Here is a 16,737-nt window from a genome sequence, read left to right on the forward strand (position 1 = left end):
ATGACAAAGTCAATGACTGAAGATTTACATGTCACACAGCAGGTCACAGCTATATGAACTGAAATTGCCTCAGTAAGTATCACTAGATGAGTCTGGTTATTGGGCCTCATCTCATATCACTGGCAAAAACACGGGAAGTTGTCGAAGCCCAGTTTTTACTGTGCAGGCCGACAGTTCCATAAGGATGACAGAGCGAAGGAAGGGGACAGCCAGAAATAAAAAGAGATACATGGACTCTTGAGATATTTAAAAAGATACACAATGTGATAAATACTCAGGAAGAGATGTATTCTTCACTATGAATGTTTCTGCTTTCACCTTTTTCATTTGCTGTGCACAAGAATACATGTAATGCAGTATCTATTATCTGAACAGGGAAAGGGATGCCATTTACTCTTTACAGTTTATTCCACATATCCATGATATCTAACGTGAATTAATACATTTGGCATCATACCGTCTTCTCGTTGTTCTCTAGTTATCTTTTCCTGCAACTCTTGATCCATCTGAAATACATCAAATCTTAGTTATAGTATTTAAGTTAAACAAGAGACTTTATTGTAGGAATGATACATAGGTTATCCAACGAGGCCCTTAAATAATGCCTTTAGAGACTACACCTAAGTGCAGAATGTGGAAATACAGACAAACAAACAAAACAAAACAAAACAAAAAAAACCCACATAAATAAAATAAAATTAATTTCTCCTTATTTTGTTTTTAAATTATAGAGACCATCTGTATGTGATGCCATTTTAATTAATCTGACCAAAAGTACGATTGATATTGGTCTACTTAATACACATAATTTCACAAGGGAGATGTTTGACCTGATTGGTACAAAGAAGTTTAAACAGGTCAAGTCATATTTTACAATGAATGCGTTACTTTGCAATCCTTAGAAAAACTGCCCTTTATAAAAGTTTCTTTTTTTGTTTTTACTTTCATGGTCTTTTCCTTAAAATGAGCTTTCCATTCTTGCACTTCTAGAAAATGAATCTTAAGGTATGTTCTAGGTTATCAGTTTTCAGTGTAGAACGTTAAAGACAAAATGCTGAAAGTGGTACTGTGATGTCAGATGCCAATTCTATCGAAAGAAAGAATAACCCAAACTATTTTCCTGTCTGTATTATGAGAGAAACATTTCTTTATTCAAGTAGTTGTAGTTAGTGACTACTTAATTACGAAAGGTACGGGGATACTTCAAACTATATTACAAGTGTCCTCGTCTAGAGTGCTCTTACTTAAATGTTTCGTCTGAAAGCTATCCTCTCCCTGAATGTTCAAAGCAGTGCTTAAAATAATATCCAGAAGCTGTGGACACTGCAGTGACAAACACAATGTGACACCCCACCCCTGTACAAATTCAGGGGGGGAGACAAATTTGTTGGCCATCATGATTTCCAATATCTGCAGAGACTGTTTCCATAACACCATTTTGTCGATAGCTTGACAGACAGGGCTTATAACAGAATAATGTGACATCAACCTTACTAGACAGGCTTTGTGAAATCAGTAACTCAATACCAGATGAACGGAGAATCCTTCCATGAAACAGTTTTGTTACCGTTAATACACAATATAAATTGCAAATCACATATTTACAAGACTTGAATTAAGGAACTACCAATGTAGCATTATTACTATGTCCCCCCTAAAAAGCTCTTTTCCTAAATATTTCCTTCCGTGACCTTTATGTTGATTTCTAAGGTGAGGATTTTGTCCACACGGTGGAAGTAGCTTGAAGTCCAACATTAATAAGAGAACACGTCTGGGGTCTTATTTATCCTTTTCCATTTATCAAAAATATAGAAAGATGAGAAAACAATACACAGGAAGAGAATGCATCCGCAAACTTTAATGCAAAGGAGTTTTAACTAGAAGGGGCTTCTCAGAACTGGCAGTTCTCAGACTACGTCCCGTAGAAATCTCAGGTTCCACTGGGGACACCTGCGGGATTGCACAGCTTCTGAGTCTCCATCCCTCCGTTAGCTGGGCAGCTCTAATGGTCTCTGTTTTATATAATAGAGTTGCAGACATGCTTTTTTTTTTTTAAAGAACATCAGTAGTCTTTGAGTAAAAAATATTTTTCAATTCAAAGTCACGGATTTAGTCAAAAAGTCCCTCATTTTACGTAAGAGGCAACCAAGGTTCGTAGAGATTATAGGTCTTCTGAGGTCACAAAACCGATAAGCTGCAGGCCAGGAATGGGCTATAAGGCTTCCTATTGAGTCTAGAGGTCCATGCCAGCTACTTCCTCACATTCAGGAAAATTACATCAATTTCTAAGTACAACTCAGAGGAAATGAGTATGTAAAACTTTGTCATGTAGCTCAATAATGTTGAGGCACGAGAAACAAAACAGTAGCCTTCTAATTCAAGTACAAGCTTTAAAGTCACAAATAGAAATAAAGAAACAGATGAAGATCAGACCTCCTGTTAATGGCAGTCAATACAATCAACTATAGAGCATAAACATATCTAATCACAGAACAGGGAACGTATTGGAGAAAATCTTTAGTTAAACCGAGCAAGCTCAAATTTAGGAAATTCTTCCTTCAAAGAAGTCTTCCATTCCTCCACATAAACTTGGTTGACCAACATCACCGAGCACAGGTATTATCTATGTTGGGGGTGAACTGTAGGAAAATTTATAACACAAAACAGATTTCTCTTTACCATGTAGCGCACTTGTGCCCAACCTCACATCATCACACCTATATCATAAATCTTTCCAGGCATTCTGTAGTGATTTGGGACACTTATCTCTGGGTCTTGAAAGGGTGGTGCTTTTTCATCTCTTATTCAGGCTTGCATGACTGGGCAACCCAATGCCTCACAAGGGATCAACGTCTGCCTTGGAACGCGGGCATTGAATTTCACATCAACCGTTTTTCAATTTATCCAGAAATACTAAAAACACCATACCTCCCTCCTACCAAAAATTAACTAACGGAAAAATTACCACAAGCATATTCTCGTACATTGCTTCTGCCTTTACACTCTTGCATCTTCTGATTTCTCTGGTGATAACTAATGAGAACATTTTAAGCGTGCATCACACAAACGATTTACAGAAGCGTTGGACATTCACTTTCTTTTTGTACCCAGTGCTCAAGAAAACTTAGAACAGTTAAATGTGTATAACAATGCTTCCATCAGAAGGCAAATGGAACTCAGAATTAAAGGTCTGGAATCTGAGCTCTTCAAAGTGAAATTTCTCAAGATTCTTTTCAAATGAAACTGGAAGAATATAAACAAGACTACCTGGAGGAATTCACACTTTGAATATCATTGGAAAGTAAAGTACACACACAAGTCAAAACAAAGAGTCAGAGAAAATCAACAAGCTCATTAATTTGCCTCCAAAATATAACTCTGATCCAGACAGGTTCATGTGCTTAGTAGGAGTGAAAATAAAATAAATAATATACTTTTGGAAAATGATGCTAGTAAGTGAACTTAACCTTTACCACTTAACCTGCACATTCTGGCACTTGGTAAATGTACTTTCTTGGTTAAGACCTTTGTTATTATCACTACAGGTGGTTTTGAGAAAAACTATTTTTTTCTAATCTTTCTACTCTACACAAAGGTATACATGTTAAATAGGGAAAGATTAACAGAGGCGTGAAAGGCAGTATAATTGACAAGGTGGCTAAAAATAAGGTGGTCTGCCTGCCCGAGGCTGTGTGCGGAACACTGAAAGGGCAGGTCCCACCTCCAAAGCCTTGGTAACACTGTTATAAGCTAAAGCCTGTGGAGCTGTTTGAGTGCCTTTTGATCACCAACCAGACTTCTTGTTCTCCCCTAGAGGGAGTTGCTCAAAATGATGCCTCAGTGCCAAAGGGTAAATTTCTCCTGGGTATTCAGAGTATTGTCCAAGTGTGGTGACAGCAAATGCTTGAAAATAGCTTTGTGGTATTTTAAAAATCTCTAACCTGGTTTACTAAGTATGTCTCAGTGCAGTCCTCAGGAATCTTCTTAGTTCAGCCATTGCAGAAGTCAGGATGTACTACCCGTGAAGCCGTCTGCATCGCTGATAGCCCTTTCTCTGTCTCTCCTACTTTGAATTACTCTTAGTCTGACATCCCCACAGAAACACATGAACTAGTTTAGAACAGTGTTCAACCTATAGGTAGGTGTGCCCCAACACATTTTCAGTTTTAAAATGCTGTGTAATGGTAAATTCCACTTGCTATTCTCGCAACTTTAAAAAATGCAAGTCATGGTCATCAAACGGTGGCGTGAGGTGAGCCTCTGCAAATCTCCCCTGGAATTTACAGCAAATGGAACAACTATAACGCCACAAAGGACTCCCTGCACAGCAGACAGGCAAGACTAAGAGGCCCACTGCAGAATTCACCTAAAGGTCATAAAGGTGGCCGAGTCGCGCCAGCCGGACAGGGGAGGAAGGAAGGGAGAAGCACGGAGACGGAGCCCCGCAGGCACAGCACGCAGACCTGGCTCAGTGCGCCGAGCTCGCTGCATCCCGGAGCTACTGCAGCTGTGGGAGAGAGAGGAACTCGGACTGCTAGGGCTCCGCTAGGGCTCCACAGGGCTGAGGGGACAGCATATAACACGGCTGAACCCAACGCTCACGGCAGAGACTTTGGAGAAAAGACTGAGGGAAGAAGGCTCAAAACAGTGGTTTAAGCCCTCACTGCTGAGCAGAGAACGGAATCCTGAGGCACTGAGACCAGCCGCCCCCTCCCCAATCTCCCAGAGCTCGCCCCGTCCCACCTGCCCGATGCTAAAAGCGGAACAGTAGCAGTGTCAGAGCAAAAGAACAGAATATTTGCTGTTCTGAGAACTGTGGACCTCAGACACAGATTCGTAGCCCAACTAGTTCCGGCAAAGGGGAGGGAGCTGTGGAAGCAGGACCGGCTGTGGTGGTGGTCGCAGCCATTGCTCTGGGCCACGTCTCACAACTCACCCCACCCCTGGCCCCACCTCTCTGGGCGGATCCCTGCAGGAGTAAACAGAACTGCTGAACCACATGGGCTCTGAATCTGGTGCAGGGAAAGCTTTGGAACTTCAAAAGCTCTCCGCATACCCACAGGGACACTGCACCCTGTGACCCAGGCAAACTATTTACAGAGGAGAAGCCGTCACCCAGGGAGTTCCCCCAATGTGTGAGAAGCTGGAATAGTGCAGAGAAAACATAGCACTACAGTGTGAGAGAGAAAAAAAGACTACTGTCAGAGAGAAAATAAAACAATTCTACCAACAAGTACTGGAAAACAAAAGAAAGACCTCTTCTGATCTACCTGTTGCAGAAGCCACTCCTGTAGATGTCTAGGAAGAGAAATAATAAATCAGTAATTGCCATGAGTAACCAAGGCAACAAGACAGCTCAGAAAGAAAGTGAAAAGTCTCCAGAAAAGGAACTTACAGATATGGAAATATGTGACTTAAATGACAGAGAATTCAAGATTGTGGTTCTGAAAAAACTCAACGAGATGCAAGAAAACACAGAAAGGCAGTTTAATGAACTCAGAAACATATTGAAAGAACAACATGAGCATTTTACAAAAAAGACTGAAATTTTAAAAAAGAACCAAATAGAATTTCTGGAGATTAAGAACTCAATAGAAGAAATTAAGAATGAAATAGCCAGCTTAGGTAGCAGAGTTGACCAGATGGAGGAAAGACTCTGTGACATTGAAGATAGAAACCTGGAAATGACACGGATAGAAGAAGAAAGAGACTCGAGATTTAAAAGAAATGAAAGAACTCTACAGGAACTTTCTGACTCCATCAGAAAGAGCAATATAAGAATAATGGGCATACCAGAAGGAGAAGAAAGAGAGAAGGGAACAGAGAATATATTCAAACAAACTATCGATGAGAATTTCCCAAACTTGTGGACAGAACCGGATCCTCAAATCCAAGAAGCAAATAGAACACCTAATTGCCTCAATCCCAACAGGCCTTCTCCAAGGCACATTGCATTGAAGCTGTCTAAAATCAACGACAAAGATAGAATCCTCAAGGCAGCCTGGGAAAAGAAGACGGTAGCCTACAAGGAAAGCCCGTTAGATTATCATCAGATTTTTCAGCAGAAACTCTACAAGCCAAGAGGCAGTGTAACCAAATCTTCAAACTATTGAAAGGGAGAAATTATGAGCCAAGAATAATATATCCAGCAAAGATACCCTTTAGATATGAAGGAGGAATAAAGACCTTTCCAGACATACAGAAGCTGAGGGAATTTTCTAATACACGATCTGCACTACAAGAAATACTAAAGGAGGCTATTTGACCACCATCAACGGGGACAATTTGTCGTGACCAAAACGTAAAAATGGGGAGAGTGAAGGTCTCAACCGGAATATGGGAATGGAGAAAGTAAGTGTGCTGAAGAAAATGGAATACTCTAAATATCAAACTTTGTTTTACTCATTTTATGAGGCCAACATTACCCTGATACCAAAACCTGGTAAGGACAACACAAGAAAAGAAAACTACAGACCAATATCTCTGATGAATACAGATGCAAAAATCCTAAACAAAATTCTAGCAAATCAAATGCAACAATGCATTAACAAGATTATTCACAACGTCCAAGTGGGGTTCATCCCCAGAGTACAAGGATGGTTCACCACCCTCAAATCCTTCAATGTGATACATCACATAAACAAAATAAAGGACAACGATCATATGATTGTATCAATTGATGCAGAAAAAGCATTTGACATGATACAACACCCATTTATGATTAAAACACTTAATAAAATAGGTATAAAAAGAAAATGTCTTAACATAATATAGGCCATATATGACAAACCCTCAGCTAATCTCATAATTAATGGTGAAAAAAATGAAGCCCTTTGCTCTACGTTGAGGAACACCACAGGGCTGTCCTCTATCACCTCTGCTTTTCAACATAGTGTTGGAAGTCCTTGCTAGAGCAATCAGGCAAGAGAAAGAAATAAAAGGCATACAAATTGGGAATGAAGAAGTTAAATTGTCACTCTTTGCAGATGACATGATGCTATATATAGAAAACCCTAAAGACTCCGCCAAAAAGCTGTAAGAAACAATAAACGAATATAGTAAAGTTGCCGGTGACAAAATCAACATACAAAAGTCCATTGCATTCCTATGTACTAACAATGAAATTTCAGAAAAAGAAATACAAAAAACAATTCCTTTTGCAATTGCAGCAAAAAGAATAAAATACCTAGGAATAAACTTAACCAAGGATGTGAAACACCTATATGCTGAAAACTACAAGACATTTTTAAAAGAAATTGAAGAAGACACAAAGAAATGGAAAGACATTCCGTGCTCATGTATTGGAAGAATCAACATAGTTAAAAGGGCCATATTACCCAAAGCAATATAGAGATTTAAAGCAATCCCCATCTAAATCCCAATGGCATTTTTGAAAGAAGTAGAACCAAACATTATCAGATTTGTTTGGAACCACAAAAGACTCCAAATAGCCAAAGCAATCCTAAGAAAAAAGAACAATGCTGGAGGCATCACACTCCCTGACTTTAGCTTGTACTACAGGGCTACAATAAACAAGACAGCATGGTATTGGCAGAAAAACAGACACATGGACCAATGGAATAGAATTGAGAACCCAGAAATAAAACCACATAAATATGGACAGATAAAGAAGCAAAAAACATACAATGGAGAAAAGACAGCCTCTTCAATAAATGGTGCTGGCAGAATTGGATAGCCACGTGCGAAAGAATGAAACTGGACTGCTGTCTGTCACCATGTACGAAAATTAATTCAAAATAGATCAAAGACTTAAGCATAAGACCTGAAACAATAAACTGCATAGAAGAAAACCTAGGTAGTAAACTGTTGGACCTTGGGATCAAAGAGCATTTTATCTCTATATTACGTAAAATCATAACTTTTCTTGCATTCTTGCAGCTTTTCCTATCTGTCATCCTCCTTCTCCCCTTCCATTGGACTCCAACCTTCTTTAAGGTGTGGTCTCAGACCCGTATTCTCACCACTTACTCTCTTCTTTTACATAAGCTTCTGACTTCCCATGCCATCAGTGCACTAAAACGTTTTTGAGGGTCCTCTCCTTCTGGAGCCCTTATCCTGCTTTACTTCTCAGCAGCAGCTGATAAGAATGCCTACATGCTTTCTATGGTCTCCTAACCCCAATTCATTTGTAAACAGCAGCCCTGGTGGTCAGGCCTTGACCCTTTCTATTCCTCCTTTGAAATTCTCTCAGTTTCTTAAATCCCAATGCTGCCAACCTGATTCCCCATCTACAATTGCAGCCTTGACCCCTTTGCTAAGGTCATCTGTACTTTCCTTTCTTCCCTCTCATTCTCATGGCCAGTGTCCCCAACCACGCACTCAGAATCCATGACGTGCTGTGGATCAGCTCATCTTGTCCAATTGAGGTTCATTCCTATCAGTGTTACTTTTGAGTGTAGTGTTATTTTTGGCTCTTGAGATGGTGACCAGCACTCTCCGTTCTGTTGGTCTCCTACAATGCAAATGTTTTTCACAAGCTGCAGTTTATCCACTCTTAGCCATGGGGTTTTTGTGTGTGTTTATTTTGAATAATTTTTTATTCCATAGAAACGTGACTTGACCTATGGAAGTCTTCTTCTGAAATGCCTTTCACATGTACACTCAACTATCTCATTTGCAGGCTTGAATAAGCTGGAGTTATCCCTTCTTCCCAGTCCAGATTCTTTCTCTCAACATTGTGCGGATCAAATACCTTAACCCAGGTAATGTTTCTCCAGGGGAGACTCACGACTTGAGAGCCTTCAAGCGAAGTGATGGCTATTGGCTGAATTGGTTGAAAGCTGTCATTATTCAATTTTGATTCACAGGGTAGAGCTTACGGTGGCTAATCATTCTATGTCAAGGTCCTACCTCATTCCTATAGGACCCTGCAGGCAGTCCCTCATTATTTTTGTATGAGCTTAATCAGTTGAGGTATGCTTACACATTTTTCAATTTTGTTGATGTTCGATATTATTTTATATGAATTTCAGGTGTCTAGCACAGCGCTTAGATATTTATATAAGAAGTGAACCACTGACTTGTCTACAGCCACCTAGCATTATACCTAGTCATGAGCACAGTGTTAACTATAAACTCTATTCCCTATGCTTTACGTTATATCCGCATGACTATTTGGTGGCGACCCATTTGTACTCCTTAATCCCTTCACCTTTTTCACCCTGCTCCCACCTCCCTTCCCATCTATCATCAGATACATCTAGTACCGTCCTGAGACCATGCACTGTCATTACAGTATTATTGACTACATTCCTTGTGTTATATACCCTACATCCCCATGACTACTTGTAACAACCAATGTGTACTTCGTAATGCCTTCCTCTTTTGCACCCTCTTCCTCAACCCCCTTTCGAGCTGGCAACCAGCAAAATGTTCTCTGTATCTATGAGTTTGTTACTGTCTATTTTGTTCTTGAAATTCCACCGATGAGCAAAATCACATTGCAAGTGTCTTTCTCTACGTGACATACCCCATTCAGCAGAATACCTACCAGGTCCCTCCATGCTGCCGCAGATGGCAAGAACCCATTCCCTTCCCCGGCCGAGCAATGTTCCATTGTATATATGTACCCCATGCATATATCGTTATCCATTCATCCATCCATGGACATCCAGGCTGCCTCCGTATGTGGGCTATTGTAAATAATGCTGCAATGACACGGAGGCACATGTCCCTTACAAGTAGCATTTGGGGTTTTATTGGATAAACCCCAGAAGAGGGATGACTGCGTCCTTCTTTGACTCTCGTTATAGCCTTTGTTTTAAAGTCTATTTTGTGGGGTGTAAGTATTCCTCTTAAAGCTTTTGTTGTTGTTTGTTTCTATTGACATGTAAATCTATGTTCCTTCCCTTTATCTTCAGTCTCTGTGACTTTCGATCTGAAATGAGTCTCTTGTAGGCAGCATACTCCTATGGAAGGGTTTTATTTTCGTACCCATTCAGCCACCCTATCTTCAGTTTGGAGCATTTAATCCATTTACATTGAAAGTAACGGTTGATAGATATATACTTGTTGGCACTGTATTATTCCCATTTTTAATTTTTTTTCCCTACCTTAAAAGTGTGCCTGTAAAATTTCTTGTAATAGTGGTTGGTGATGAGAAACTCCTTTAGTGCTTTTTTGTTTTTGTTTCGGTTTTTGTTTTTGTTTTGTTTTGGTTTGTTTGTTTTGTTTTGTTTTGTTTTGTTTTGTTTTGTTTTGTCTGGGAAACCCTTTATTGGGTCTTTGATTCTAAATGACAGCTTTGCTGGGTCCAGGAATCTTGGTTGTGGACCTAGCCTTTCATCACTTGGAATATCTGTAGCCACTCCCTTCTGGCCTGCAGAGCTTCTTTTCAGAAATCAGCTGAGAGTCTTGTGGGGGCTCCCTTTTAGAATACTAATTGCTTTTCTCTTGCTGCATTTAACATTCTTTCTTTGACTTTAAACATTGGCATTTTAATTATGATGTGTCCTGGTGTTGTCCTCTTCAGGCTCATGTTGTTTGGGACTCTGCACTTCCTGTGTTCCTATGTCTATTTCCTTCACCAATTATCTTGGTTATTTCAGTCATTATTCCTTCAAATAGGTTTTCAATTCCTTCCATTCTCTCTTCTCCTCCTGGTACCTCTCGGATGTGAATATTAATGAGCTGGATGTTGTCCATGAGGCCCCTTGACTATGCTCACTTTTGGATTTTTTCTTTCTTTTTTTTTTCTTTCTGCTGTTCTGATGAGCTGTTTTCTGTTACCTTATGTCTAAATGACTGATGAAGTACTTCTGCTTCATCTAATCTACTATTGATTCCCTCTCAGGTATTCTTCATTTCAGTTACTGTAGCTTCATTTCTGACTAATTCTTTTTTATGTTTTCGATCTCCATTTTAATGTCTCTATCTCTTTGTTGTTGTTCTCCCTGAGATCATTGAGCATCCTTATAAACCGTGCTTTGAACTCTGCATCTGGTAGATTGTCTCCATCTTGTTCAGGTTTTTTCTGGAGGTTGTACCCTTCTTTCATTTGACACATGTTTCTTTAACTCCCAAATTTTGGCTGACTCCCCATATTTGTTTCCATGTATAAGGTTGGGCGGCTATGTCTCCCAGTCCTACTAGAGTGGCCTTATCTATTAGGTGTCCTGTGGGGCTCAGTGGCGCATACTCCGTTTTCACTAGAGCTGGATGCTGGAAGGAGGTCCTCTGTGTGGACTGCGTGTGCTCTCCTGTTGTAATTCAGCCCTGGTGGTTGTTTGCATGTCAAAGGGAGGGATTGACCCTAGGACTGATGGGTTGTGAGGACTGGCTGTGACCATAGTGGAGGAGCTGTTGTGCAGGGGTGACCCCACAGAGCAGGATTTGCTTCAGCAGGGCTCTGGTGCCTACACAGGGCGCCCTTTCGGTGTGTCTTTTTGTCGGCAACTTGGAGATGCTGCCGCTCAATCTGACTATCCTGCCCTGAGGACGTCTGGGAGGGGCCCCACCACAGTCCAAGTTCAGCGGCAGCCTCGCCCTGCCTGGGGCCACCTGGCTTGTGCCACAGAGCAGTCTGCAGATGGCCACCGCATGCTCTGCGTATGGATGGGCTTTGAGAATTCAAGTTGTGAACAGAGGCCAGGTGCCGCAGCTGCTTCAGAAGTAAAGGATATGCTGAATGCAGATGCTGCTTGTTTGGGTTCGTGAACCTTTGAGAGATTTGACGAATGTCAGTAGCATGAAAAAGACATGTCATTTTTGTGGAAAGACACTGCTTGGGGCTTCGGTGGGCCTGCATGGTGGGTGGTGTGGGGTCTTAGGGAATCACCAGGGAAGGACTGCACAGTGTTATTCAGGTTGAGGAGACTCAGATGTGTCGGCCACCCAGATCTGCATGCAGAAGGGTGAAGGATCAGGAAAGAAACTAAGGATTCTCCCAGTACCTCTGTCTCAGACAAAGCTGCCCCTCCAGCCTTCGCTTTGAGGCCAGACAACCCCTTATGGCCCTGGCATCTTTTGAGCTGCTGCTCCAGGCTGGAGCTCAGGACAAGTGAGCCCGTCAGTGAGTAAGTCTCTGCCCAAGCCCTGTAAGAGGATGGCCTGGGACTCTAGTCATCCTCCTCACCCAACCACAATGTCCACTGGTTTTCACGGCCAGAAGTAATGGGGACATCTCTCTTTGATACTGGAACCATGGGCTAGGGAGCATAGTGTGGGGTGGGACCCTTCGCTCTTTCAGCACATGTTCGTCATAACCAACATATCCCTCCTGATGTTTTTAACAGTCACATGGGGCAGTGGGACCAGCCTGTTCCATTTTGTTGCCTCTCCTACCAGTCTCGAGGTAATTTTTTCTACATATCCTTAGAGGTAGAACTTTGGTTCCGCTGTATTTCAGGTCATTCTCAGTGGTGACAGCTCTGTAGTTTAATTGTAGTTTCAATGTGGTCATGAGAGGAGGCAAGCACAACATTTACCTACTCTTCCATGTGGACCACAAATCCCCAATTTTTTTGTTGGGGGTATATTGGGGGACAGTGTATTTTTCTAGGACCCATCAGCTACGTGTCAATTAGTTGCCTTCCAATCTTGTTGTGGGAGGTGCAGCCCATCTCCTAGTGAAGTCATCATTCTCAATCTCGTTGTGGAGGGCGCAGCTACTGGTGCATGTGGGACTCGAACCAGCAACTTGGAGTTATGAGCGTTGCACTCTAACTGCTAAGCCAACCGGGCATCCACCCGTGGCTCAGCTCCATGCTGAAATCATTGTTTCTCACTTGTTCATGTGGGAATCGAACTGGTGACCTTGGTGTCACGAGCACCGCTCTCCAACCACTGAATCCCCAAATTTTCAATTATCAATTCCTCAATGGATTTCTCTTTAAAAAAGTAAGGTCACAACTTCCGACACTCACATTCACGGAAGGCTCCTTATCAACCTATTGTCACGTCATTTGTATGAAAAGTACACTACCACAATGTCACTAAGGTATACGAAGTCCAGACAGTTTTTAAGTTTCTTCAGCCACAGGCAGACCCATGAACATAATCTTCTCTTTCCCTGGATAGGCATGTCTGTCTAAAGCACTTGCACAGACCTGGCCACTGTGCCTGAAAGACACCAGCTGGTAGGTGCATCCACCTCAGCAGTCCACCTCAGGGTTCACAGTACAATCTTCTGACTGGAAATCCTAGGCGGCCTCTCCTACAGGGCACAGGAGGATGGCAGGCGAATGTCGTTCTGCTTAGGAAACAGTGGTATGGGTTTCACTATCTATCAGGAAATCGTCATCCTGGATGACACATCAATCTTTCCTGAGACCAGATTGTTACATCTTCGAAAGTCTGATAATGCAAGTGAATGAAAATCTTAGTTGCTAAACTTGCAATGCTAGGAGCATTATGTGACTATGTAAGGCCCCGCTTGAACAGCCGTGTCTACTTTCTCACTGCCATCTCTTTTCTTTTTGAAAATCCAACAAAGAGAAATGTACTTTTCAGGAAACACGTGCATAATGAACTCGCATTCATTCTTGATGAAGGAAACAAATTAGACTACGATAAGGAATTCATTTTCCAAGTCTCACTGAAGAGTTTAGATTATAAGAGAAACTCAGCATTCTAGATGAAGTCATTACTCAGATTTCTGGACTCAAACAACATCTGTAGTGCAGTGTGAACGGAAGCACTAGTGACAATAGCCAAAAGCTGGGAAATCCCAGATGTTGGAGAAACGAATGGAGAAACACATTGTCGTATACATCAAATACTGCTTTTAGACTATCACAATCTCTTTCTACTAAAATCTTACTACAGAATTCATTAATTTTATGAACTCAGACGCTTACCCCTGTAAAGACGATTTACATTACTGTCAACAAGGACTGTCAATATGACAGTTTTCTGATTGTGCAAAATAGTCTTAGGTGCTACTACTACCGAAGTGAACATTCCCTTAGTATGACAGAAACCAGGAGATTGACTTACTGAACTTATACGTAAGAGGAGTCTCTGAAGCTGTTTAACTATGCCGGCTTCCTTTGCGGTTGTCACTTGGAAATCCATATTTTCATTTTCTAGCCTAAAATGTACATTTGGAAATAATTATTTTCACACATTGATTAAAAACATACCACATAATCTCTGGACAAACATCTGAAGTTCCAATTGTGTAAAATCTTACAATTTGAAAAGCACGTGATTGAGCAAGTGTGCAATTTTTGTAGTGTTCTGTGGATAATGTGTAAGATTTAGAGATAATAATATACACCAATTATGCTCTTCAAAGTAGCTCAAAGCTAAAATTTTAACCAACGTAAACACTCATGAATTTATTATTATAACTGATGTAATTCTCATGCTCTACTACACGTCCACTTCATAACTATTCAAGTTACTGTCTGTGCTGCTGTAAATCATACTTTGGCACAGGATCTTGCATCTTCTCTGCACGTCTTGAGTCCTCTGCATGTTGATCTCGTGCTTCTTGGAACTACAATACAGAAGAAATTAGGTTTAACTATTGAAGATCTAGTACAAATCTACCTCTTTGTGTTACTGAAATTTGATTGGCACACAACCACACTCCTTCATCTACATTTGGTTTATGGCTACTTCCCGTTGTAACAGCAGAGCTCAGTTGTGAGAACAGAGACCTTATGGCCTACAAAGTCTAACACGATGTATTCCGAGCACCCCACCAATTCTAATATCAAACACTCACCTTTGGGAACGACCATGGTCATTGCTGTGATAATGAGAGTAAACAGGCTGCTCTGGGGACAGCCAGATATTTATTGGACTAGTTTAGGGGCAATGTCTACCTAGGAGCCACAATGCCTGTGTTTGAATCTCAAGGCCACCAGTTCTTAGCTGTGTGACCTTGAGCAACGTACTGAAAATTTCTGGGTCTCAGTTTCTTCATCTGTAAAATGGAGATAATAATGGCATTGACCTCACTGGGTGTTGGGAATATTAAATTAGGGAGGACACGTAAAGTAGTTAGAAGAAGACGTGGCACGTAGTAAAATTGAAGGGTTTGAAATTAGCATCATTATTGTCACTGGTTTTAATATTCTGATAAAATGTGAGATTTTGTACAGATGGTATGCCAATGGAAGTGGTCTCTTGCACAAGTTACACTGAAATCCTTCTTCATACGATTGGCAACGGCAGCAAATGGGGAGCGTGAGGCCCAGAATATAGCCCCCATCCTTCATGAAAATTTTACCAATACCACTAGCTAGCTGTAATTTTTGTCTGCTTGTAATAATTTGCCAGTTATTTTGTGCTGAGACAAGTAAAGAGTTAACAGGTGCGGGCTTGTGAGCTGGCAGGAGCGAGCTTAATCACTAACCGCTTGGCTCTGAAGGCGCTGGCCGGCACTGCACCTGCAAGCTGACAAGCTCCTTACATCCATCACAGGTGCGAGGAGAACAGTTCCCAGTCAAAGAGCAGCACTGTGCAAGCAGACATCCATCACAGATGGGAACAGGACAGTTCCCGGGAGAAGACAATTGTAATGGCAGCCCCCCTGAAGCTGACAATCATCCTACACGCTGCATGGAAAAATATAAAACCCCAGCACAACTTCTCCTCGGTGCATCTGTCTCCAACGGGCTCTGCCCTGGCAAAACTCCTTTTGCCAGTATTTCTCTTACCCTCTGTCTCAGCAGTTCTCTCTGTCAGACTGTCCTGGCCAGTTCCAGTAGAAAACTCTCTCTCTGCCTGACTTTCAATAAATGCTTTCTCACTTTGCAGAATCTTGTGAATACTTTCTCATTCTGCGAACGACCATGAGTTACTTCTACACCAATACACTTCGTTCTGGACTGTTCAGTGGGCAAAGACCACGGACTATAATGCAGAAACCACCTCGGGACTGAGCGTACAGTGCACATGACCATGAGAGGCAGGGTAAAGCCACTGACATGGAAAGAATGGACTCTAGTGCTAAATCCAACTTCCCGGATCACTTCATTCGCAGCGAATGTGTATGCTGGGCTGCGTTCCCAAGTGCTCTGAGAAGCAGATGAAAGCAACATGCTCGGGTGAATCAGAAAAGCCGTCCCCAGATCTTCCCAGTTACTCACGTGCTGTCAATCTCTGCACATCCCAGTGCGACTGAGGAGTGAAGAGAGGCCGGTGTCCTGTTCTTTTTTTTACACATGGGAGCACTGAGCGTTTGATTGAATAATTCTCTATTAGATTAAGTGCTTTATTTTCTATTTAACTGTTTAAGATACGTTTTCAATAAAAGCTTAACTATATCCATGTCTCCAAGAGGAAAGTATCGGTGTGGTTTAGAATATTTGATTTTATCCTATCTACTGTTCAGCGGATATTTTCAATTTATACAAGGATAGGAGCCATGATATCAAATACTATTTCCCGTTAGACAAATTCATACTGTAAAAGACAAGATATCGCTCATGAAGAAAATTTTAACAATGTAAAATTCAGGGCTAGATTGCTCTGCACAGACTGGCTGACAAGTGCTGAGGAGAAGAAGCTCAGTGAGAGTTCGAGCAGCCACAGGAAGCTTCACGGAGAGGAGAGCGTGGGAGCCGGGCGTCCCGGGGCAGGGGAATAAAACATAGGCTCCCACCGTAACTTGCAAACTGATGTTCACAGCAGAATTATTAATAGCCAAAAAGTGGAAACAACACAACGTTCCATCAACTGATGAACGGATACGTATTTTATCCACAAAGTGAAGTAACGTTGGGCAATAAGTAGAAATAACATATTGACATGGGTTATAACAGG

The 16,737-nt window shown here is 41.5% G+C and overlaps 1 protein-coding gene across 1 annotated transcript in view; it reads right to left on the reverse strand.

Annotated features, from left to right (window-relative positions):
• The window catches only part of LOC148759136 (uncharacterized), a 116,304-nt gene that overhangs the window by 4,328 nt on the left and 95,239 nt on the right, over nucleotides 1-16,737 (reverse strand). Inside the window, exons 16-18 of the mRNA XM_088793015.1 lie at nucleotides 14,391-14,461; nucleotides 13,957-14,050; nucleotides 458-506 (exon numbers count right to left, since the gene is read on the reverse strand). The gene's annotated coding sequence lies outside the window, so the exon portion shown is untranslated. The remainder of the gene's footprint in view (nucleotides 1-457; nucleotides 507-13,956; nucleotides 14,051-14,390; nucleotides 14,462-16,737) is intronic.

This window comes from Rhinolophus sinicus, chromosome 1 (assembly GCF_057876585.1).
Source record: "Rhinolophus sinicus isolate RSI-liver-muscle chromosome 1, RSI-T2T, whole genome shotgun sequence".
NCBI classification, from domain to species: domain Eukaryota; kingdom Metazoa; phylum Chordata; class Mammalia; order Chiroptera; family Rhinolophidae; genus Rhinolophus; species Rhinolophus sinicus.